The 26,233-nt window shown below is 39.1% G+C and overlaps 1 long non-coding RNA gene across 1 annotated transcript in view; it reads left to right on the top strand.

The window, feature by feature from the left end:
• LOC132363905 (uncharacterized) overlaps positions 1-26,233 on the top strand; it is a 188,728-nt gene that overhangs the window by 114,410 nt on the left and 48,085 nt on the right. Inside the window, exon 4 of the long non-coding RNA XR_009502673.1 lies at positions 9,923-10,050. This is a non-coding gene — a long non-coding RNA (uncharacterized LOC132363905). The remainder of the gene's footprint in view (positions 1-9,922; positions 10,051-26,233) is intronic.

Here is a 26,233-nt window from a genome sequence, read left to right as displayed (position 1 = left end):
ACAAGTATTTCTTTAAGAAAATGTTTAGTGGCTCCTAGCCTAGGTCTGTGTTTTCCAAACTTAACTCAGTTGCATTCCATTTCTTGATTTTTGCTATATATGCATAACACATGTACTATTATATACTTAATTTCCCCTTAAATTAACTAATTTTTATTTTATTTGCAATGGAAGCTTTATAGTGTTATTTCTATTTATTTATATAAATAGGAAAAGAGTGCCATTTGCCATAAATAGATGGTAAATATAAAAGTAAATGCAGATTGAATGGAAAAAAATTTTATTGAATTTGAAGTGGATGTGGTTGCTTTCTCTCTTTGTTAAAAGGGATATTAACAAAGTGTTATAGAGCTGTTAAAGTCATATTAGTACCAAACCAAAAACTCCTTCAAGTCTTCTGAAAATGAAAATTAAAGTAGAATATATTTTTCACTGTGTAATTCAATATTACTTAATTCCATGTTCAGGTACCACCTAAAATCATTTCATATACCATCAGTTGGTAAACTCTCTTTCTAGTCCAATATGTATACTACTAACAGTATTATCTTCCTTTGATGCTTCACCATGTCACCTCTCTGCTCAAAGATTCTTTAGATCTTCACTGCCTAGAGAATAAAATAAATATCCTAAGACTTAAGGTCCATCACCTGATCTTAATCAGACCCGGTATGGGCTACTCCCATGTCTTTATTGCTTTTTGAGTTTCTATAGGATTGCTATATACACACATTTGCTTTGTATGACATTCCACAGCTTTATATCTTTTCTTGCATTCTGGTTATTGTTTTCTCTAATACAACATTATTTCTTTGGGTAACACCTGTGTCTTTCATCTTACACTTTCTTATGCCCTTTACCATGCCTAGCACAGTGCCTTGTACATGGTAGATGCTCCATCAAAGTAAGGTAATTATTTATTTATAGGCTTTATTTGTTACCACAAATGAAGCAGTCATTACATAAAAGCTTAGTAGAGATGATTCAATTATCAAGCCATCTAAATTCTCGTGATAATGGAAGGAGATTTTTCTTTATAATACTGCAATATTAGAAAACACAATAGAAGAAGGACTTTCTAGTGATGACACTTTTCTACTGAGTTTGAGTTCATGTTCATCATATTTGTTTCCTTAATTTGAAAGCCTAAGCTCCCATAACTTTTTATGAACTAGCTTATTTCCATGTTTCTGAGTCGCTTCTGGAACGCATTTTATCTTAATAAGAATAACCCATCAAGCAAGAAAGCCAGCAGGCTCCTCATTATCATTCTCTGTATATAGGAGTTTATCTTTTGGCTGCCAAACCTGATTTCCACACCGTCCGACTTTAGAAAATGGATTGTTTTTAATGGGTAAGTTTGAGTGACAAAGGCAGAGAGCAAGCCAGTGGCTTGTCCTCTCAGTTGATAGGATTAGATCTGAATGAATAAAGGTATGTGATGGGCTGCAGACTTCAGGGGAAAGTCTGCAGTGCACATTGGCACTTCTGAGCAGCATTAGCATTCTCTGCCTGCTGTACTAACTCTTTAAAATGCCATTTGCATTGACGATGGTATAATTGACATTGCTCCCAGAGGAGCTCAGAGGATTGTGGGGAGGTGGAATCAAAGAAAATTCATCTCTTCTGAAGGTTCTCCTCTGGCTACAAAATGCAGAGAGAAAAGGACTGTTGTAACTGAGTGATGTCATATTAATAAAAAACAAACAGGCACAAAAATCTATCCATCATCACATTTTTCCCAGTAGCCTTTTTATCTCATCATGCATAATCTTTCTAATTGCATTCATAACATTTATTTGGATGCATGATATTATTATTATTAATTATTATTTTGCACTAAATATCTGTTAAGATTCTTTATGACCTATTTGCTCTCATTGATCTCTCTTTAAAAAGTTAAACTTGTGTGGTTCCAGCAATAGCTTAATGCCTAGTCAGACAGCTATGAACATGTATGAGAGAGGACGCTTGGGCAGGGGACTCAGTATTCAGCCTTTGCTATAACTGTACGGGGTTGAAATCAACATGAATGAACAAGGCCATTTCGCGGTCAAAGAACAACCTCAGTATGTTGAAACCATAATGTAGAAGGACACATGCACAGATATGAATAAGGGCTTAAATGAAACTGTCAGATTTCCACAAGGTCAGTTGTGATATATTTTCTCCCTAGATTTGTGCTGGATCAGTGTATATTAGCAAAATTTTGATAAATGTTTTGTGAACAATGGGTTAAGTAGAGGAAATAAGTGACTTCTAACTAGCATTTTATAACAGTTATAGTAGAAATAACTGATTTCTTAGAGCATTTTATATAAGTTAAATTGGACAAAAGAACATAGATAACCAAAGTAGAACACAACCTCTAGTCCTAATATTGGCTTTTCACACAGCAGTGGATCAAGGGATAGTTTTTTTGTTTTAGTCTGGAAAAATGCCAGTAAAAATCTGTTTTTCTCCCTTTAATATTTATTCCAAATGGAAAATATAATGATATTTGTAATGTAAGAAACAACGTAAGAAGATTCAAAAAACAATGAAATGACTGGAAAGCACTTAAAAAAAGTCAGGTTAAAGTTTAGAGTTTAGAGTTTAAAAGAATCCTCAAGGTACCTTAGAAAACATAACCCAAAGACACTGGATTATTCTGAAGGGCCTTCTAAGTCATCTAGGAAAGATCGAAGTATGTTTGGTGCTATTTTGAGGTTGTTCACTTAATTGTATTATAATCTTTGAACTGTTAATCTGTGTATATTATATGTGTCAGTGCATGTTTGGTTGCAAAGAAAAGAGAGCTATTCAAATTTGCTTGAGGACTTACTGTAAATAATAGAGGGGAATCACAGAGAAGTCAGTTTTAGGCAGTATAGCTAGACCTCCAGGTGAGTAGAAGAGACAGACACTCAACTCAGGCTGGCCAAAGCAAAAGAGGGATTGTGTCACAAACCTAAAAAGCATGGATGAATCAGTATGTTTGTATCCAGGTGCACAGACAAGGTCAGGAGTTTGTCTCTGTCCCTAAACAGAGCTTTCCTCTCATTTGGCTTCATTCTTAGGTAGGCTCCTTCCTTCTGGTGATAAAGTTGCAACTTCGCCTTACATCCTCAGATCTTAGCAACCCTAGTGAAGAGATATTCCCTCTCCTAAGAGTTCTTACAAAAATTCTGGGTCTGGCCCTCACCGTTTCAAACTGGGTCATGAGCTGGTGGCTAAACCCATAATTACGACCCTGTTAGTTGGAAGCCTCGCTCATGTCTATTGATCACTGGAGTTGGGGTGGGAAGAGTAGAGTCAACCCCACCAGAACAAGCTGAGAGTAAAGGAAGAGTGCTTCCCTGAGAGAACAATGAGGTTTATTAACAGAAGAAATGCAGTAGGTGCTGTTGGTGCTTGTTGGTGCTCCTCCCAGATCCATTTACCAAGTCGGGGCATCCATCCCTGAGCTGCTGTGACTGTTGGCTGCTAACAGCTCAGAGCTTCCCTCTTCTCCAGTTAATTGCCTTCACCAAAAGAAGCAGCTCATCCGGAAAGTAAATCACCCCTTTCTTCAGCAGCTTGCATCTTGTGACTGTTTGATTCAAGGGCACAAAAGGCTGCCTCTTTTCTCAAGGAGGGAATAAGTTCATAATGCGCGTCATGTTTCAAAGTTCTAGGGGAGAGCACAACCTTGATTAGCTTTCCCCCCTTCCCATCACTCTTCCCTCACTCCCTTTTTCCTGAGAGTATAGCCTTAATAAATAACTCCTTCTCAGGCTCTGCTTCTGGGGAGCCTAAACTAAGATTTAGGGCTGGACGTTGGACAGGGAAAATAATTAACGTCCGTCTAGACAAGAACTGAGATCTTTTTCTCCATCTCTCAAGGGTTCCTTCAGTTCTTTCCTTTCTCTGGATGTCTGTCTCATTCTTCTCTCAGAAGAGAGCTTCCTTAACTTGTGCAGCCTCTGGTTCTCAGTTTTCTTGCTGATTCTTCTCCCTTTTTCTGACCTCCGAATATTGATATACTGGAATGTTAAGTTCTCAGTCCTCTGTTTTTAATCTATCCTGATTTCCTAAAGAATCCACCCAGTTACATGGTTTCAAATAACTATCACTGATAATTTCCAAATTTACATCTCCAATTCCATCTCTCCCAGAGTCCCAAACTCATATGTCCAATTGCCTCCTTGGCATTTGCATTTAGAGATCTAACAAGTATCTCACACTTGACAGAAATCTTGATCCCACCCTCCAAACCCATCTCTCTCTGAGTCTTTCCCATGATTAGAAGAAGAGGTACTGGCGGATCAAATATTCTGTTAGAGTGATCCTATCACAGCATATATAGTGGCCAATCTGCCTGCTCATCTTCTGTGAGATTCAAACTGCCACTTACAAAGCCATATTGGTACCTCATGAACAAACAGGGCCTCCTGGTTCTCATGCAGATACAGCTCACCAACCCAGGTGAAGGTGGAAAATTTAAGTAGATCCTCCTTGATTTTCTCATTTCATGAGATGGGAAGTAGAAATAGGCAAGACGAAGGAAGAACATGAGACAGGACCGTGAAGAAGCAGCGATCTCCATCTGGTGCAGCAACCCTGCACCATGGACATTTTAAGCTGGATGATTCTTTGTTGTAGGAGGCTGTCCTGTGTGTTGTGGGGTGCTTAGCAACATCCCTGGCCTTGATCCACCAGATGCAAGTGGTATCTCCCCCCAACCCCCATCCAAAGTCGTGGAAATGAAAAATGTCTCCAGATGTTCCCAAATCTCCCTTGGCAGCCAAAATGTTGCCAAATCTTCCCTGGCAGCCAAAATCACCCTTAGTTGAGAATTTCAGTATAAGAAAGTAAATGTATGCATGTCAGACTGTCACCAAACTCCCCAACCATTTATAGCCTTTGTTCCTGTGGAGAGAATCCAATAAGGGGTGAAGAGAAGTGTGGAAGCTTTTTTTATCCAGCTCTTCCTAGAGAAAGCTGAAATTTTGATGAAAGCTTCTATTTTATAGAACAGGTTGAGACTAGGAGGAAAGGGTATAAGAAGATGTTTCTATGAGGCTTTACTGTATACTATCTTTTCACAGCATGTTGAGGTTTAGTTTATCCATTTCCATTCAAATACGTGTTCAGTTAGGCTCATCTTTCCAAATTGACTTGTTCAAAGATGTAGATCTAAAACCCTACGCTATTCTTTCAAAGTATCAGATAAATATGGCAAACCGATTGTCAGTTTATAATACAGTTTGTAGTGTTTCAAGAAACAAAGGAATTTTTTTCCTCACTTGATTCTTACTTTAATTGTAGAAGACACCTCTGTTAAGAGATGCATGATAAATGTGGAATTTAGGAGTAGGAGCCAACTCTACTCGGTATTTTGCTTTTGCATTTTAGTCTGGTAGGTGTTTACCTTTGTCTTGATGGAAAATCAAACCAAACCAAACTAAACCTAACATACCTCCATGCCCAATTTTCACAATATTGTCAACTCTATTCTTTAATACATAGTCTTTAATCCATGGATTATTAAAATCTTAAATTTAAATTTTATTGATTTATTTCATTCCATTATATTTTCGTAGCATTATGCTGTTTTTTTCTTCTCAGTCTACTTTACATTTGATTTTCTGCTCTTATTTTACACAGATTATATATTCTGGCATCCTATTGAGGAGTGCTGTAGCATTTATAATGTTTTTCCTTTGTTTCTACTAGTAGATCCCTTTCAGAGTCATGGTCTTATGATTCTTCAGTGCGATTTTTCTTCTTAATGTTCTGCATATATCATCATTCTTTGAGGACACATCTCTGTCTATCTCTCTATCCCCCAGTCAGGAGATACTTATCCAGATTCAATGTTTACCAGCAGAGGGTTGTGTACATTTCTCATGGTTCTTCCCTGCTTGTTAAATTCTGTGTCAAATCAACCATAAGAAAGTAGCTCTCTTTCCAATGCTTTATAGATTTAAATACAGGGATTTTGTTTTTAATATTTTAATTTTATTGGAGTATAGTTGATTTACAATGTTGTGTTAGTTTCAGGTGTACAGCAAAGTGATTCAGTTATACATATACATATATTCATTCTTTTTTAGATTCTTTTCTCATATAAGTTATCACAGAATATTGGGTAGAGTTCCCTGTACTATACAGTAGGTCCTTATTGGTTATCTATCCTATATATAGTAGTGTGTGTGTGTTCATTCCAAAATCCAAAATACAGGGATTCTTAAACCCTACTGCCTAGAACCTGAACATTTCGAACTGATTCCATATACATACTTCAGTAAGTACTTCTATCAAGATCTTCCTTTCTTAGCCTTTCTTTGACCACATTCTTTTCTTGCAGAGACTACACCTTCTATGGGAGATATATCTGTGCCTTTCTTCTTTCTATGTCTCCTATTTATATTTTTGAGAGTTGTTCTTCCCAAATGACAAACTGATTCTGGGTCGCATAAGCCAGAGGGATTTGATATTTTGGAAAAAATTAGAGAATTGTACAATTATTGGGTTACTAGATGGGCATCACTGCTGCATTTGGGCATGAAATTTAAATGTCTTTCACCTTTGTGTCACTTGGTCAAACTTTAATATAGGGGCTGGGAGCATCCAGTGGGCTGAGATCCATCAGGTCATGTGCCTGGGTGGAAAGTGGGACAGTCTGACTCCTTCTGCAGTACAGGGCCACAGGGCACTGCCTCGCACCAAAATACACACGTTGTAGGTTGAATTGTGTCCCCTCAAAAGATATGTTCAAGTCCTAACCCTTAGAATTTGTGAAGGTGACCTTATTTGGAAATAGGGTCTGGTGTAATCCAGTTAACATGAGGCCGTACTGGATTAGGGTGGGCCCCTAATCCAAGGACTAGTGTCCTTATGAGACGAGGGAAATTTGGACACAGCTACACAGGGAAAACACCATGTGACAATAGAGGCAGAGATTGGAGTGATGTAGCTGCAAGCTAAGTCACATCAAGGGTTGCGGGCAACCACTAGAAGCTAGGAAGAGGTAAGGAAGGACCCTCCTCTAGAGCCTTCAGGGAGAGCATGGACTTCCCTATGCCTTGTTTTCAGACTTCCAGACTCCAGAACTGTAAGCGAATAAATTTCTGTTGTTCTAAGCCACGTGGTTTGTTTTAATTTGTTATTGGAGTCCTAGGAAATGAATACAACCCACAATAGGGGGAATTCTCCTGAAATTGTAAAGGGGGCAGGTGGATGCTGGCCAATAGCAGAAATCCAGTGGTCCAGTAAGGAGAGGGTAGAAACAGGCAGTGTCCTGTCCATCTCTTTTAGTAGCTGAATGCCCACCCTCTTTTCCTATTGTCCAGATCCTGGGTCTTTCAGGCATCAGACCAGAGTGGAAAAGGAATAAAATCTCTTCCTCTCTGTTATCTGGGTTGCTCTGTCTGATGAACTAAAGCATTTTTTTTTCTTTGTCCAGTTTCATAAGCCATAGTATTGTGGGAATCCTCCCAGATTTTGGAAATAACATATTTGTTCATCTTTACTTTAAGCTTTTTAAAAAAATTGTTATTATGTGTGAATATTTATGAGAATTTTTTTTTTGTGAGACATCAAGAGGATCTACAATCAGAGACACCCTGTTAAACTTTTCCATTACTCTATCTCTTAAATTATAAGCTTAATTGAAGAAGGTTAGGGAATAGGGGCAAAAGTGGCACCAAGCAAGACATCATGTCATCTTATGATATCTAAAATTTTGTCAGCTTTTTGTTTCCTTTTTCCTATAAGATGGGGCAACTAGCCTATTTCTAGAGATGTCTAGATTATCTAGAGCTCTCTTATGTGAGTACTGCAGTCTTAATTATGAAATGATAGAACTGAAAAATTCCTTCTCTAATATCTTGGTTTGTTAGTCTTTGAATTATGTAATATGTAAATAGCATTAAGCCAATTTAAAGAACTTTAAAAGCAAAATTATGCATTAAAATACTAAGCCATCAGAGCCACTTAAGAGTCAAAAGCATGTAGCTGCTTTTGAATAATAATTCGAATGATTTAATGGAGGTAAACTCTTAAACAATTGTTAAGAGAATAAAGACATAATCTTGGACTTTGAAATAGTTCTGAGAATATTTTGAGCAACAATTTGTTAGCTTGAAGTTTATTTCAAATGTCTATCCCAGGAATGTAACTGAAACAAAACCAAAAAACTGTCTAGTCTAATTTTGAACTTTATCCTCTATCTTAAAGTTTGAACAAGTTAAAAAATAAGCATTTTAGGGCCATAAAGTTTTTCAAAAATCAGAAATCTTCCTCTGTTTTATTTATGTTGAAGATATGTTTTTTTGATTAAAAAGCAGAGAAAGCTACCCTTTTCTTTAGCAAATTTCAAGGCATCTGTTCTCATAGATAGGGTATTTACAAATGAAGACTATCCAAGGTAATTTAAAAAGCAGTGAGACTTGATGAGGGGAAATATGTATTTTATTTTTGTACTGATACTGCTGTCACTCAACTCTGCAGAGAAAAACAGAAAAAAAGAACAACAAAAGGACAAAGTCATTTACTTTTAAATGCTGAAAATGTGCAGGTGGTGTCTGCAATGGTTTGCAAATGAAAGGATTTTTCTTCTTCCTACTCATTTTTTTTTTAGACCTCCCTGAACAAGGGGAAAAAAGTAATTTAGATAGAAAAATCAGAGTCAATGAAAATTGTTATGAGTGGGAGCTTGTAAAATTAATTTTAGTTTCTAGGCCTTTTCATATCAGGGTGTGTCCTATGCCCTGTGCCCTCTTAAAATAATCCTTTTTTGTGGCCCAGGGCAGATGTATTTTGAAAATGGCACCTCTATTAACCTTAGTTGTATACCTCTCAGAAAAAAAAATCACTGGAGGTATATTTTGAATGCTGCCCATGCTGAACAATTGCCACAGAATGTTAGTTTGAAATGTAAATGGTGTCTTGACTATTCTTTTCAGGTAGGAGAGAAACAAGGTGGTAAAGAAAAACAAAGATGCTTCTCACTCTGAATTTCTTACGACATTGTGACATTATGATGGTATGTAAGAGGATCTAGAGAAAACAAGAATCAAAACAAGAACTTTTAAAAGGGGGAGGAAAATATCTATAGATGTCACAGTGCCAGACAGTGAAATGATAATAACTAATGTTTACTGAGTGCTTATAGGATGCCAGCATAGCACTAAATGCCTCACATGCTTTAGCTCGTATTTTCTGCCAATAGCTCTAATATTATCATCCCATTTTTATAGCTGAGAAAACTGAGGCACAGAGAATTTAAGAAACGTGGCTGAATTCTCACCAGTAGTAAATGGTGGAACTGAGACTGGATCCCATAATTTGCATCCCTGGATCTTGCTCTTAACTTCTCTACTCTCATGCCTCCCTCCCTTGTAATACCTCTTCCATCTCATCCTATTTATGTGGATACAGGGTGTAGATTTCAGTGAATAAGTGAGATGACTATTTATAAATTGCCAGATGTGTGATAGCATTTGCAGAGAAATGATAAAGGATTATGGTGGCCTTGATTGATTTTGTTGGCTCAGTGTCTCCTCTCTCTTATGTTGGTATCAGCATCCTGATTTTGCTTAGGAAAACTCTCTCTCCCTCATCATACAGTATTTATTTGGGTGCCCTGCCTTCCCTTGGCTAAAGGGTAGACTAGGGATGCAAGCTAGTGAGATCAGATCCTCTGTCCCTGGATTTTGAATCTTAAGGGGAATGAGAAAGACCAAAAATAGTTGCAGTTCTTCCATCTTGATGAGGGTTTCAGGAGGAGACTGACCAGAGTTCTTGTAGTACATTATGATTCCTGAAGGTGCTCTAGCTGTGCCCTCTTAGAAGTATGTCGTGTTCGCTTTCCTTCACTTCCGTGAGCCGTCCCAGGTCTCTCAAATAAGTTCCTTTCTGCCTTAAGATAACCAAATTCTATTTATTTTGCTTGCAGCCAAAGAAGCTTAATGGATCCACTGACAACTGTCTCTCTTTTGTGAGACTGACATAGTGGTATTGCAGGAGGGCCTCCATCAGCTCAGGTTGGAACACCAGGACAGGGGTTCACGGCTTGAAGGAAAGGTATGTGGAGTTTTGGGCCTGTTGCTTTCTTGCTCTGAGTTGATAAGGACTTTGTTCTTCCTTCAAACAACCATTTGCCATTTTGTGCCAGAAAAGTTAATTTTTTTTTTTTTTTTTTTGGTGGAAATCAATTCTGGTTTCACTCAGAAGCTCCTGTTGTCCAGTAGAAAGGAGTGTAGGGTAAAGAGTTGAGTTTTGGTCATAGCTTACTGTTATAAAAACTCTGTGAAGTTAAATTCTTTTTATGGCATTTAATTTATCTTTTAAATGAGGAAGAAAATAGTCTTGGTTGACAGATGTGAAATAACTTAAAAATGGTTAAAGTTGTTATTACATCCTAGGGGAGAGTGGGCAGACCCATGTCACTTCCTTGCTTCGGCCTCTCCCCTGCCAGCCTCTTGATAACCTCCAACACTCATTGCCTCACAGTGTCTTGAATGGACCAGACTGTTTCAAGTATCTTATGTGATTTCACTTCCTCAGAATGCCTCTCATCTAACACACTTCTATTAATCCTGCAACAGGTCACTCCAGCATCTTCTCTGTTACATAGCCTTCCCTTACTCTTCTAAGCCTGGCTAATCACTTCCTCTCATCATGCTAATCTGTGTGATCTTATCTGATTAGAAGATGTATTACACAGTATTTCAATTATTTAACATACAGGTTCATTTCCACCATTTCTGTGAACTTCCATAGGGCAGCCCCTTGCATTTTTGCATCTCTAATGTATTTTGTCATATTGAAAATGCTTAATAAATATTGAGCACACCTTGCCAAAATTCCCAAGAAAGCTTACCACTTAAAGCAACTCTGTTACAGATTCTCTGTAAATTTAAAACTTCTCGGAAAATGCTAAACTCATTTCACAATGATATGCTCTTTAAATCATTTTTTTCACATTAATACATTTTTGGATCATGCTACTAAGTCTATTCAGGCTGCTATAACAAAAATACCATAGACTGGATGGTTTATGAACAACAGAAAATTATTTCTCACAGTTCTGGAGGCTGGAAGTCCCAGATGAGGGTGGAAGCTTGGTTGGGTTCTGGTGAGGACCTGCCTCTGGGTTGCAGACTGCCCTTTTCTCCTTATATCCTCACGTGACAGAGAGCAGAGCGGAAGTAAGCTCTCTCGTGACTCTTATTAGCACACTAATCCCATTCGTGAATTCCTGAGGGTTCCTTTCATGATTTCATCTAATCCTAACCACCTCCCAAAGGCCCCACTTCCTAATACCACCACACTGGGGGCTAGGGCTCAACATATGAGTTTTGGGGGGAACACATATTCAGTCCATGACACGAAGTTTTTTAAAGATGCAGCTCAATTATGAGAAACTGCCTGCTACCTGCGAAGCTCGTGTCTTGAGGACTTGATGACTGTCACTTTTCCTGTGGGCCGTTCTGTATCTCCTACCTCTAAATCCCTAGAAATGTCCTTAGACATGTGTTTGAAATAGACAATGCCATACCGAGTTAGAGCAGCAAGGGAGAAAAAGAAATTCTCAGCATATTTTGTACTAAGCATCCAAAAAACGGACTAGGAGGTTGCTGGGGGCTATGCATCCATTAAGAGGTGTGATTGACAATGGAAACTGTATTATAAAGCTACTGGGATTTCTCATTTCATATCAAACTAGTTTTATTTCATTTGTGGGGAAGACAGTCATCTCCTACAGTCCTCCTTATGGTCTAACTTGTCTTGATTTTAGGATACACAGAGATATCTCGAGTAGCAGAACTGAAAGCAGTAATGAGAGAGTGCTCTTTAGAAAAGCTTTACATTTACATGTGGTTAGAGACGTGTGAGTATGTATCCGCTCTTGGGACAGATTTTTCCTCTCTCTTTTTTTTTTTTTAACATGTTTATTAGAGTATAATTGCTTTACAATGGTGTGTCAGTTTCTGCTTTACAACAAAGTGAATCAATTATACATATACATATGTCCCCATATCTCTTCCCTCTTGCATCTCCCTCCCTCCCACCCTCCGTATCCCACCTCTCTAAGTGGTCACAAAGCACCGAGCTGATCTCTCTGTGCTATGCAGCTGCTTCCCACTAGCTATCTATTTTAAGTTTGGTAGTCTATATATGTCCATGCCACTCTCTCACTTTGTCCCAGCTTACCTTTCCCCCTCCCTGTATCCTCAAGTCCATTCTCTAGTAGGTCTGCATCTTTATTCCCATCTTGCCCCTAGGTTCTTCTGACCTTTTTTTTTTTTTTTTTAGATTCCATATGTATGTGTTAGCATACGGTATTTGTTTTTCTCTTTCTGACATACTTCGCTCTGTATGACAGTCTCTAGGTCCATCCACCTCACTACAAATAACTCAGTTTCATTCCTTTTTATGGCTGAGTAGTATTCCATTGTATATATGTGCCACATCTTCTTTATCCATTCATCTGTTGATGGGCACTTAGGTTGCTTTCATGTCCTGGCTATTGTAAACAGAGCTGCAATGAACATTTTGGTACATGACAGTTTTGTTTTTTTTTTTTTTTTTTTAAAAAGGAAGCAAGTTTTTGTTTTGTTTTTAATTTATTTATTTTTTATTTATTTTTATGGCTGTGTTGGGTCTTCATTTCTGTGCGAGGGCTTTCTCCAGTTGCGGCAAGCGGGGGCCACCCTTCATCGCGGTGCGCAGGCCTCTCACCATCGCGGCCTCTCTTGTTGCGGAGCACAGGCTCCAGACGCGCAGGCTCAGCAATTGTGGCTCACGGGCCCAGCCGCTCCGCGGCACGCGGGATCTTCCCAGACCAGGGCTCGAACCCGTGTCCCCTGCACTGGCAGGCAGATTCTCAACCACTGCGCCACCAGGGAAGCCCGACAGTTTTTGAATTATGGTTTTCTCAGGATATATGCCCAGTAGTGGGATTGCTGGGTCGTATGGTAGTTCTGTTTTTAGTTTTTAAAGGAACCTCCATACTGTTCTCCATAGTGGCTGTATCAATATACATTCCCACCAACAGTGCAAGAGTGTTCCCTTTTCTCCACACCCTCTCCAGCATTTATTGTTTGTAGATATTTTGATGATGGCCATTCTGACTGGTGTGAGATGATATCTCACTGTAGTTTTGATTTGCATTTCTCAAGTGATTAGTGATGTTGAGCATCCTTTCATGTGTTTGTTGGCAATCTGTATATGTTCTTTGGAGAAATGTCTGTTTAGGTCTTCTGCCCATTTCTGGATTGGGTTGTTGGTTTTTTTTGATATTGAGCTGCATGAGCTGCTTGTATGTTTTGGAGATTAATCCTTTGTCAGTTGCTTCATTTGCAAATATTTTCTCCCATTCTGAGTGTTGTCTTTTCATCTTGTTTATGGTTTCCTTTGCTGTGCAAAAGCTTTTAAGTTTCATTAGGTCCCATGTGTTTATTTTTGTTTTATTTCCATTTCTCTAGGAGCTGGGTCAAAAAGGATCTTGCTGTGATTTATATCATAGAGTGTTCTGCCTATGTTTTCCTCTAAGAGTTTGTCTGGCCTTACATTTAGGTCTTTAATCCATTTTGAGTTTATTTTTGTGTATGGTGTTAGGGAGTGTTCTAATTTCATTCTTTTACATGTAGCTGTCCAGTTTTCCCAGCACCACTTATTGAAGAGGCTGTCTTTTCTCCACTGTATATTCTTGCCTCCTTTTATCAAAGATAAGGTGACCATATGTGTGTGGGTTTATCTCTGGGCTTTCTATCCTGTTCCATTGATCTATATTTCTGTTTCTGTGGCAGTACCATACTGTCTTCATTACTGTAGCTTTGTAGTATAGTCAGAAGTACAGGAGCCTGATTCCTCCAGCTCCATTTTTCTTTCTCAAGATTGCTTTGGCTATTCGGGGTCTTTTGTGTTTCCATACAAATTGTGAAATTTTTTGTTCCAGTTCTGTGAAAAATGCCAGTGGCAGTTTGATAGGGATTGCATTGAATCTGTAGATTGCTTTGGGTAGTATGGTCATTTTCAGAATGTTGATTCTTCCAATCCAAGAACATGGTATATCTATCCATCTATTTGTATCATCTTTAATTTCTTTCATCACTGTCTTATAATTTTCTGTATATAGGTCCTTTGTCTCCTTAGGTAGGTTTATTCCGAGGTATTTTATTATTTTTGTTGCAGTGGATAATGGGAGTGTTTCCTTAATTTCTCTTTCAGATTTTTCATCATTAGTGTATAGGAATGCAAGAGATTTCTGTGCATTAATTTTGTATCCTGCTACTTTACCAAATTCATTTATTAGCTCTAGTAGTTTTCTGGTAGCATCTTTAGGATTCTCTATGTATAGTATCATGTCATCTGCAGATAGTGACAGCTTTACTTCTTCTTTTCCAATTTGGATTCATTCATTTCTTTTTCTTCTCCTATTGCTGTGGCTAAAACTTCCAAAACTATGTTGACTAATAGTGGTGAGAGTGGATAACCTTGTCTTGTTCCTGATCTTAGTGGAAATGGTTTCAGTTTTTCACCATTGAGAATGATGTTGGCTGTGGGTTTGTCATATATGGCCTTTCTTATGTTGAGGAAAGTTCCCTCTATGCCTACATTCTGGAGGGTTTTTATCATAAATGGGTGTTGAATTTTGTCAAAAGCTTTCTCTGCATCTATTGAGATGATCATATGTTTTTTCTCCTTCAGTTTGTTAATATGATGTATCGCGTTGATTGATTTGCGTATATTGAAGAATCCTTGCATTCCTGGGATAAACCCCACTTGATCATGGTGTATGATCCTTTTAATGTGCTGCTGGATTCTGTTTGCTAGTATTTTGTTGAGGATTTTTGCATCTCTATTCATCAGTGATATTGGCCTATAGTTTACCTTCTTTTTGACATCTTTGTCTGGTTTGGTATCAGGGTGATGGTGGCCTCGTATAATGAGGTTGGGAGTGTTCCTCCCTCTGCTATATTTTGGAAAGGTTTGAGAAGGATTGATGTTAGCTCTTATCTAAACGTTTGATAGAATTCTCCTGTGAAGCCATCTGGTCCTGGGCTTTTGTTTGTTGGAAGATTTTTAATCACAGTTTCAATTTCAGTGCTTGTGATTGGTCTGTTTATATATTCTATTTCTTCCTGGTTAAGTCTCGGAAGTTTGTGCTTTTCTAAGAATTTGTCCATTTCTTCCAGGTTGTCCATTTTATTGGCATAGAATTGCTTGTAGTAGTCTCTTAGGATGCTTTTTATTTCCATGGTGTCTTTTGTAACTTCTCCTTTTTCATTTCTAATTCTATTGATTTGAGTCCTCTCCCTTTTTTTTCTTGATAAGTCTGGCTAATGGTTTATCAATTTTGTTTATCTTCTCAAGGAACCAGCTTTTAGTTTTATTGATCTTTGCTATCATTTCCTTCATTTTTTTAAAATTTATTTTTGATCTGATCTTTATGATTTCTTTCCTTATGCTAACTTTGGGGTTTTTTTGTTCTTCTTTCTCTAATTGCTTTAGGTGTAAGGTTAGGTTGTTTACTTGAGATGTTTCTTGTTTCTTAAGGTAGGCTTGTATAGCTATAAACTTCCCTCTTAGAACTGCTTTTGCTGCATCCCATAGGTTTTGGGTCGTTGTGTTTTCATTGTCATTTGTTTCTAGGTATTTTTTGATTTCCTCTTTGATTTCTTCAGTGATCTCTTGGTTATTAAGTGTGTGTTGTTTAGCCTCCATGTGTTTGTATTTCTTACAGATTTTTTCCTGTAATTGATATCTAGTCTCATAGCATGTGGTCAGAAAAGATACTTGATACAATTTCAATTTTCTTAAGTTTACCAAGGCTTGATTTGTGACCCAAGATATGATCTATACTGGAGAATGTTCCATGAGCACTTGAGAAGAAAGTGTATTCTGTTGTTTTTGGGTGGAATGTCCTATAAGTATCAATTAAGTCCATCTTGTTTAATGTATCATTTAAAGCTTGTGTTTCCTTATTTAGTTTCATTTTGGATGATCTGTCTATTGGTGAAAGTGGGTTGTTCAAGTCCCCTACTATGATTGTGTTACTGTTGATTTCCCCTTTTATGGCTGTTAGTATTTGCCTTATGTATTGAGGTGCTCCTATGTTGGGTGCATAAATATTTACAATTGTTATATCTTCCTCTTGGATTGATCCCTTGATCATTATGTAGTGTCCTTCTTTGTCTCTTGTAGTAGTCGTTGTTTTAAAGTCTATTTTGTCTGATATGAGAATTGCTACTCCAGCTTTCTTTCAATTTCCATTTGCATGGAATATCTTGTTCTTTCCCCTTACTTTCAGTCTGTATGTGTCCCTAGGTTTGAAGTGGGTCTCCTGTAGACAGCATATATACGGGTCTTGTTTTTGTATCCATTCAGCCAGTCTATGTCTTTTGGTTGGAGCATTTAATCCATTTATGTTTAAGGTAATTATCGATATGTATGTTCCTATTACCATTTTCTTAATTGTTTGGGGTTTATTATTGTAGGTCTTTTCCTTCTCTTGTATTTCCTGCCTAGAGAAGTTCCTTTAGCATTTGTTGTAAAGCTGGTTTGGTGGTGCTGAATTCTCTTAGCTTTTGCTTGTTTGTAAAGCTTTTAATTTCTCCGTTGAATCTGAATGAGATCCTTGCTGGGTAGAGTAATCTTGGTTGTAGGTTTTTCTCTTTCATCACTTTAAATATGTCCTGCCAGTCCCTTGTGGCTTGCAGAGTTTCTGCTGAAAGATCAGCTGTTAACCTTATGGGGATTCCCTTATGTGTTACTTGTTGTTTTTCCCTTGCTGCTTTTAATATTTAATTTTTGATAGTTTGATTAATATGTGTCTTGGCATGTTTCTCCTTGGATTTATCCTGTATGGGACTCTCAGTGCTTCCTGGACTTGATTAACTACTTCCTTTCCCATATTAGGGAAGTTTTCAAATATAATCTGTTCAAGTATTTTCTCAGTCCCTTTCTTCTTCTCTTCTTCTTGGACCCCTATAATTCGAATGTTGGTGCATTTAATGTTGTTCCAGAGGTCTCTGGGACTGTCGTCAATTCTTTTCATTCTTTTTGCTTTATTCTGCTCTGCAGTATTTATTTCCACTATTTCATTTTCCAGGTCACTTATCCGTTCTTCTGCCTCAGTTATTCTGCTATTGATCCCTTCTAGAGAATTTTTAATTTCATTGATTGTGTCGTTCATCTCTGTTTGTTTGCTCTTTAGTTCTTCTAGATCCTTGTTAAACGTTTCTTGTATTTTCTCCGTTCTACTTCCAAGATTTGGATCATCTTTACTATCATTATTCTGAATTCTTTTACAGGTAGACTGCCTATTTCCTCGTCATTTGTTATGTCTGGTGGGTTTTTGCCTTGCTCCTTCATCTGCTGTGTGTTTCTCTGTCTTCTCATTTTGCTTAACTTACTGTGTTTAGGGTCTCCTTTTCGTAGGCTGCAGGTTCGTAGTTTACGTTGTTTTTGGTGTCTGTCCCCAGTGGCTAAGGTTGGTTCAGTGGGTTGTGTAGGCTACCTGGTGGAGGGGACTAGTGCCTGTGTTCTGGTGGATGAGGCTGGATCTTGTCTTTCTGGTTGGCAGGTCCACATCTGGTGGTGTGTTTTGTGGTGTCTGTGGCCTTATTATGATTTTAGGCAGCCTCTGTGCTAATGGATGGGGCCGTGTTCCCGTCTTCCTAATTGTTTGGCATAGGGTGTCCTGCACTGCAGCTTGCTGGTCATTGAGTGGAGCTGGGTCTTGGTGTTGAGATGGAGATCTCTGGGAGATTTTCACCGTTTGTTATTACATGGAGCTGGGAGGTCTCTTGTGGACCAGTGTCCTGAAGTTGGCTCTCCCACCTCAGAGGCACAGCCCTGATGCCTGGCTGGAGCACCAACAGCCTGTCCTCTACACAGCTCAGAATAAAAGGGAGGAAAAAAGAAAGAAAGAAAGAAGAAGATAAAATAAAATAAAGTAAAATAAAATAAAGTTATTAAAATAAAAAAAATTATTAAGAAAAAAAATTTTTTTAAGTAATAAAAGAAAAAGAAACAGACAGAACCCCAGGACAAATGGGAAAAGCAAAGCTATAGAGACAAAGTCACACACAGAAGCATACACATACACACTCACAAAAAGAGAAAAAGGGAAATAATATATATATAGTTGCTCCGAAAGTCCACCTCCTCAATTTGGGATGATTCGTTGTCTATTTAGGTATTCCACAGATGCAGGTACACCACGTTGATTGTGGAGATTAAATCCGCTGCTCCTGAGGCTGCTGGGAGAGATTTCCCTTTCTCTTCTTTGTTCGCACAGCTCCCGGGGTTCAGCTTTGGATTCGGCCCCGCCTTGCGTGTAGGTCGCCTGAGGGCGTCTGTTCCCCGCCCAGACAGGACGGGGTTAAAGGAGCAGCTGCTTCGGGGGCTCTGGCTCACTCAGGCCGGGGGGAGGGAGGGGTACGGAGGAGGCGGGGCGAGCCTGCGGTGGCAGAGGCCGGCGTGACGTTGCACCAGCCGTGACGTTGCAGCAGCCTGAGGCGCGCCGTGCGTTCTCCCGGGGAAGTTGTCCCTGGATCTCGGGACCCTGGCAGTGGCGGGCTGCACAGGCTCCGGGAGGGGCGGTGTGGAGAGTGACCTGTGCTCGCACACAGGCTTCTTGGTGGCTGCAGCAGCAGCCTTAGCGTCTCATGCCCGTCTCTGGGGTCTTTGCTGATAGCCGTGGCTCGCGCCCTTCTCTGGAGCTCCTTTAAGCGGCGCTCTGAATCCCCTCTCCTCCCGCACCAGGAAACAAAGAGGCAAGAAAAAGTCTCTTGCCTCTTCGGCAGGTCCAGACCTTTTCCTGGACTCCCTCCCAGCTAGTTGTGGCGCACTAGCCCCCTTCAGGCTGTGTTCATGCCGCCAACCCCAGTCCTCTCCCTGGGATCCGGCCTCCGAAGCCCAAGCCTCAGCTCCGGCGGGTGAGCAGACAAGCCTCTCGGGCTGGTGAGTGCTGCTCAGCGCCGAGCCTCTGTGCGGGAATCTCTCTGCTTTGCCCTCCGCACCCCTGTGGCTGCGCTCTCCTCCGTGGCTCCGAAGCTTCTCCCCCACTGACCCCCGTCTCCGCCAGTCAAGGGGCTTCCTAGTGTGTGGAAACCTTTCCTCCTTCACAGCTCCCTCCCACTGGTGCAGGTCCCATCCCTATTCTTTTGTCTCTGTTGTTTCTTTTTTCTTTTGCCCTACCCAGGTACGTGGGGAGTTTCTTGACTTTTGGGAGGTCTGAGGTCTTCTGCCAGCGTTCAATAGGTGTTCTGTAGGAGTTGTTCCACATGTAGATGTATTTCTGATGTATCTGTGGGGAGGAAGGTGATCTCCGCGTCTTACTCTTACGCCATCTTGAAGCTCCCCCCCCCCAGATTTTCCCTTTCATGCACTCTCTCCTGCTGCATACACAAGTATTTTCCAAAGGGTGTTTTGGGGAACATTACTTTCTCTAAGTATTCACTGGTGTTAAAGGGAGGAGGACAAAGTTTTTTGAAGCTAAATAAATTTGGGAAGCACTGGATTAAACAGGTGGAACCAGTTTCTTCACTGTCATACATGTTAATCATAGAGGAAGATGAGGCATTCAGCCCAAACCTACTCAACCCCGGACCCTCACAGAGAATTTTGCTTGTGGTATGTTGAGGCAAACACTGCTGTGATAAATGGCCTGATTCTTTCTGTTAGAAGAACAGTTCAGGCCCATGGTTGTTGAATATTTTGTGGCATAGCTAGCGTTTATTCATGTGTTGTTTTTAGCCCCCAGAGAGCCTTAGAATTAACTTGCTGTTTTCTGTTCTTTTGTGATGAATTGGTTTTATTCACTTTCTTGCTTGATTACCTTTTCCTAGGTACTTAGGATACTCTGCTTTTATGTCTTCTCTGGTTTTTTTTAATGGTTGATACTAATGCCAAAGCATTTCCCCCTATAGAACAAAACAAAATAAAACAAAGAAACAAAATCTAAATGCCAATAGTTCTTCCTTAATGTCTGCCACAGGAAATTAGCCAAATTCAGTGGGACGAGTTCCACACTTATAACTCAGGCTTGGTGAGTTGTGATTCTGGTGCTGCTCTAAATTTGCTGACAGGACAGACCTCATTGTTTATAAAATGAACATGAGGCTAATTGGCCTCATGAGCAAGTTCATTTTTCATGAATTCAACACATTAATTAATTCAACCTGTATTTACTAAGCATCTTTTATTGGTCTTTGGGGCATAGTGAATAAAATAAATGTGACCGTTCCCTGGAGGTTTCTTTCTGATGGGATAGAGAGAAGGAAAGAGACCACTATAATGCAGGTGGATAGGTGATAGTGATGAGTGAAGTTTAGAGGAAATACACAGAAAGTCCATCTATTTACTTGAGAGAGAAGTTATTCACAAAAAAAGCAAGTGGGAGGGGAAAGATATTCCAAGCATGGAAGAAAATGTCTGAATACAGTTTTTATTGAGCCTTAGCATCCCACTGTTCTAGGCACTGGAGATAAAACCGTTCCAGTTTATATGGAAACATACATTTCAGTCAATGAACTGTTAAAAAAGAGGTTTAGGGACATGTTTCTATGGCAGCACAGAGGAGGAAAAGATTTTGTAGCTGGAATATTATGAGGTTGACTGACATGTGTTGGCTAAGAATCATTTAGTTGTCAGTTGCTACCTTAACAATCATTTAGTTGTCAGTTGCTACCTTAAAGTGTCCCTAAAATAGGTTGAGACATATTTACAAGGCAGGAGTTCTCTGGGACACAAGTGTTTTCCCAACATTGCTGTGACAATCACCACCTACAGCTCAATCCTGTGCAAGAAACCTGTTAGCTACTATGCTGTCTCAGAGATTCAGTGCCCCCTTGTTCATTGGCTCACTGAGTAATTCAAAGACTTGGGAATAGTTTCTTGTTGCATTCCTTCTATGGTTCAAATTGAACCCATTTGCTCTTTATATGTTTAACAGTGATCCTTTTTCCCCTGAGCATGCTACTTCTGCAGCCACACTGTCTCCTGGTCCTCGAATGTGCCAAACCTTTCCCACTTCCTGGCCTTTCTCACATATTGTTCTGTCCTCTTGAGATGCTTCCTGCTGTCTTTGCTTGAATAACTCATCTTACTCATAGTTTGGGTCTCAGTTTGAAGCATCTTTTCTTAGGATTTTCTCTGACCTACCCCTTTCCTAGAGTAGGTTAGGCCCACAGTACTTTTTCTTCATGCACTTATTACCATAGCAGTTAAGAGCATATGTAATTATTAATTTGAGATATATATTTTTACTTCACTAAAAGATTGATGAGGGCAGGCATTGTATCTGTATCTCTTTGTTGCTCCTTGCTGCATCTCCAGTGTCTACCACAAAGGCTGATATCCTAGTAGGCATCCAGTAAAATAATTTTTGACTGAATGAATTAATGAAGAGTAAGAGTTTTGTTTTGTTTTGTTTTGTTTTTGCTTAGTTCCACAGAGGATCAGAAATGACAAAATAGTAGAATGGAATGAAATGTCAATCCTGAAATTCAGATAATAATAATTACTATAACTTTGAGTGTATGTGACGTGCCAGTGAATTGTGTTTTAGAAGTTATCGTAAATCTAGACAATAATTCTACAAGTGTGAAACTGAAACTCAGAGAGGTGAAGCAACTTGCTGAGACTCACACAGCAGTTTGCGAAGGAACAGGCATGGACCAAGGTCTGTCTGACTTGGAAACTTCCTTCTACTGTATCATGTAGCATTTCATTGATTGTGAGCCAAAGGGACTGGAAGTGAGTTATAGAGGGTAACCAGTGGCTGGGGGGATCAGGCTGGCATAGTAACTCTAAATAACTAAGGATAATGTCTAGAGACCAGAACAATCCGCTGAGGCAAAGAGAAACATACTGTGCTCTGAATCTACAGAGATTAAACATGGAGCCTAGGGTGCTTGGGTGAATGAGAACCAGTGGATTAGGGGTCTGAGTAGAGGTTCTGTTCAGAGAGATCCAGGCAGGGTGGGACTCTCTGGCTCGTGATCTAGGCAAGGGACCCGAGGCAGAGGCATCCACAAGAATGTGTGCCTTGGGCCTGTCTGACATACCTTTTGCCTTGCAGACCACCCTTCCCGACCCCAACGCAGAGTCAGACCTAACTTTGGGAGAGAGGCTATGAGTCTGTACATCACTGCATGTTTGTTATCACGTGTGTGCTTAGAGTCTGTTGTTCATCTGGCTTCTCTCTCTCTCTCTTTTTTTTTTTTCCAGTGAGCTCCATTGGAAATTCCTGGAGTCATTTACTTCATTTCTCTTTTACTTTCCATTTGATATATATATGTAGTGCCCATTTTTCTTTTCAATCTTAAATTGACTAAATATCTTTTCTTGCCACAGAAATGGCAAGCCCAATTTTAAATGTCCCACATTTTTAATAAGACATATGAATACTGTGCTTAGTTTTGCTTCTATTTTACAGAAGGTCTTCTTAGAATACTTACAAATATATATACATACACACATTTTAGAATTTTTCTTAGTGTATATATGTATATATACACATACACTAAGAAGTAATATATATACATATACACTAAGAAATATGTATTCTCTATATATAACCTACTAGCATCCTATATAAAAACCAAAATATATAAATATATATTATATATTTTTATTTTTATGTATAAATTGTCTTTTACATAGGCTGTTAGTTTTCTTAATTGGTCCTCATGCAGTTCTTCCAGATGAACAAGTTTGATTTATTGTCAATTTATTTTTCTATATTTTTGTTATTTGAGATAAATAGCTTTCCAATGAGATTGCACTTTATCTGAAAATAAAAATCAGTGCTATTTGATTTGTTTTTGTTTTGTTTTGTTCTCTCATAGGTAATTTGGTTGCCCTTGGGTAATTTGGTTGCCCTTCAGGTTTGCTTTCTGCCATGGAATGTTCAGAACATTGCTGCCTGGTTTCCCAGATTTTCCTACCTTATCTTGTTCCTAGCGTCCTGCTGATCTGGGTACAGTGAAGGCTTCTAAATCCCTGGTTACACTTCCCTGTGTTTTCTATGACTCTCAAACTGATCATCTGAAATGGACTCTTAACTTTTCCCCCCAAGCAGAGATATTCTAGGATGATGCTCTATAGTGAAAAACAACCTTAAAGTAAGAAACAACAACAACAACAACAAATACCATCTAAAATTAGAAATCAGAAAATAAATTTAGAATCTAGAAAATTTTGCATCTGCAGTGTTATTTTTGTGCAAGGACAGTTATATGTCTTAGTTAAAAATTTTTTCAATTAAAAATGGAAATTGAATGATGTTCTAATTTTCCTATAGCTCTTCAGCACTCTTTTAGAGATGAAAAACAGCTGCAGAATATTATTTTTTCACAAGTTTGAAAGATGCTTTATATTTTGGAAGGTCTGTGTATAAATCTTTCAGGTTAGTTTTCCTTTATCAGCTTTCTCCTCTGTAGAGAATGTTTATATTTAGGCATTATGACCTATTGTTATCATCTTTATTACCATCATCATCATCATTATCCTTGTTCGTTTTGTAGTTTTAACCAAAGCCAGCCATAGTTTGTCAAAGATTACAATCCCTAAATTTTATATTTAATTTCTCTTCAGAAGAAAAGTTCCATTTTTTAAATTCATTTGAATTTATAGGAAGCCCCCAATAAATTTAGGCCCCCACAGGGATCAGCTCTCAAAGATTATTTCCCCTCATTTTGCTAGAAACACCAGAATAATAAATTTTGTGCCATAATCTCAAATGGCTGATGTTGACATAAGGACCTGGCACGGTAAGTAATCTCTTTCTTTCTCCCCTGTTATTTCCAGAGCACATAGCAGACATCACTAAGCAAACACAAAATATTCTCCTCCCCCCCAGACATTACTAATCTATCAGGAAACTTTCCCATCACTCAGGAGAAACCAGACATGCTTTTAAAGTTCTTGACATGGAGCTACAGTCATCCACTACCAACTGATCCTAGTTGGAGCATGATCTGATTATAAGATTGTCTCACCTTCTACCAGCCTTCAGGCAGCAACTGTCTCTCCCCCTTTATTGATATCTTTATCTCCTCTGGTCATTGTTGTCTTTGAGATGGTGAGAACAAAAGAGTTTAGGTTTGTTTGTTTTAAAGAATAATAAAAATATAAGACAATGGAGGACCACAATGATTATGTAATGTAGTAAAAAGAGCAAAAGAATAATTCAGAGTCACAGAATATGGTCCAGGCTTTCACACTATCTTTTGGGTTACTTTGGGTGGATGACTTTGTTTTGTTGGACTTAAGTTTTCTTATTTTAAAATGAGGGTTAGAATACCTTCTCCATACATATGATAGAATTTTTTGTGAATATCAAGCTAAAAAGAAATAATGAATGAAAAAACCGTCTACTAAGAAAGACACTGAGTGCCATACCTGAAATTATCGTTTGGTTGGAGACATTAATCCAAGCCTGCCACAATCCTTTTCCAAGGTGGTTTTTTTAACATTAAATCTCCATTACCCTACCACCTGAGTACAAGAAATTGGGCTCGAGATGAACACCTGATCCTAAGTCACCAATTCAAAAGCTGGCCTGTGTTCTATGTCAGCAGTCCCCAACCTTTTTGGCCCCAGGTACCAGTTTTGTGGAAGACAATTTTCCCACGGACTGCGGGGTGGGGGGGCGTCGGGGGCGTTGGGGATGGTTCAGGTGGTAATGCCAGCGATGGGGAGCGGCAGATGAAGCTTCACGGGCCCGTTGCTCACCTCCTGCTGTGCAGCCCGGTTCCTATCCACGGCCCGGGGGTTGGGGACCCATGTTCTATGTGATAGTCTTCTGTGGTGAGGAGTGGAATGGAAAAGTTTTGCCTCATGTAGCCACAGACAAGTAACTGAACCAATCAGATCTTTTGTTGCACAGTTTGGATTTAAGGCTCGTTTTTAACTTATTTAAGCAGTTAGTATGGGAGCAGAGGCCAAAATAGAGGAGGAGGAGTGGTCTTGATATTTCTGAAAAGAGAGATTCAAAGAATGAGAGAGAGTCTCCTACTGGCCTTGGCAAAGCAAACTGCCACATTGTGGAGAGGGCCGCATAGCAGGGTCTGAGCATAGCATCTAGGAGGCCCTAGAGCAGCCCCAGGCCAAGTCAGCAAGAAATCAGGGAAGATTTACTCAGGCCCACTCAGTCTTCCTTGTGTCTCAAGGTTGCCTTGCCCATGGCTACCCTATATCATAAGAAAATTCTAAACATAGGAAAAGGTGGCTTGGAAAGAGACATACATATAATGGCCTCCTGAGGTAACTAGCCTAGATCTACATAATCGTGTATATAAGAACATTTGTAAGTTCAGATTACAATGGAGCTGAGAGAGATGTGCTGTCTACATGTGGTCTATGTTTTTGTTTTGTTTTTTTTTTCTTTCTCTCTCTCATCTCCCTGCGTGGAAAATCATAATAGAAACCATCTAAACTTAAAATGTGTAGTCTATAGTTTTTAGATTACAACATTTGTCAAGCTTTAGAAGACTCTGAGGTCTCTATGCCTTCCCCCTTCCTTAGCTCCTTGTATTCTATGAGCACCCCCAGTATTCCTTCCTAGGCTTTAGCTACTGCTAGATGTGTTCCTCCCACTTGCAAGTCAAAGAGTTCTGCCTCTTTGAAATTCATATTATTATTTGTATTTTCTGGGAAAGGTATTAATATTCATGTTTCAGGGAAAGAGAGACCTAGTTCAATTATTGCCCAAGGTCTTGTGTTATTATATCTCAGATTGTCTTACTCCAAACTCATGTTCTTTCAGTCCCATTAAACTTCCTCCTTCCTATATGGAAATTGCTTCCAATTTCTTTCTCTCTTTCTTTCTTCTATCCTTTTTCCCTCTCTCCCCTTCCTTTCCAAGGTTTCTTGAGTGAAGAGTGAATGAAAGATTTCTGTGGAAATTTCCCAGCTTGTGTGACAAAATGGTATTTACTGCAAGAACAAGATCCCTCAGGAAGCTCTCCATCTCTCTGTATTTATCAGCTACTAACTGAATATTATGGAGCCTCTAAAATGTGGCCAGCACTGTGTTATTAAAAAGGATAAGTTAAAAGAACAGTGAGAAGGGAAATGGCTCCACATGTGTCTTAACATCCACTTGGAGAGATAGTACATAAACCTAAATAAAAATAAATAAAATATGTCAGCGCATGGTTAACATGCTTGATTACAAAATAAAAACGTTTCAAAGTGATTGCAAAGATAATCTTGGATGTCGATTGGGCAAGTCTGGCGATCTGTG

The sequence above is a fragment of the Balaenoptera ricei genome, chromosome 3 (genome assembly GCF_028023285.1).
Source record: "Balaenoptera ricei isolate mBalRic1 chromosome 3, mBalRic1.hap2, whole genome shotgun sequence".
In the NCBI taxonomy this organism is placed as follows: Eukaryota; Metazoa; Chordata; class Mammalia; order Artiodactyla; family Balaenopteridae; genus Balaenoptera; species Balaenoptera ricei.
This window is presented reverse-complemented; position numbering and strand designations above follow the sequence as displayed.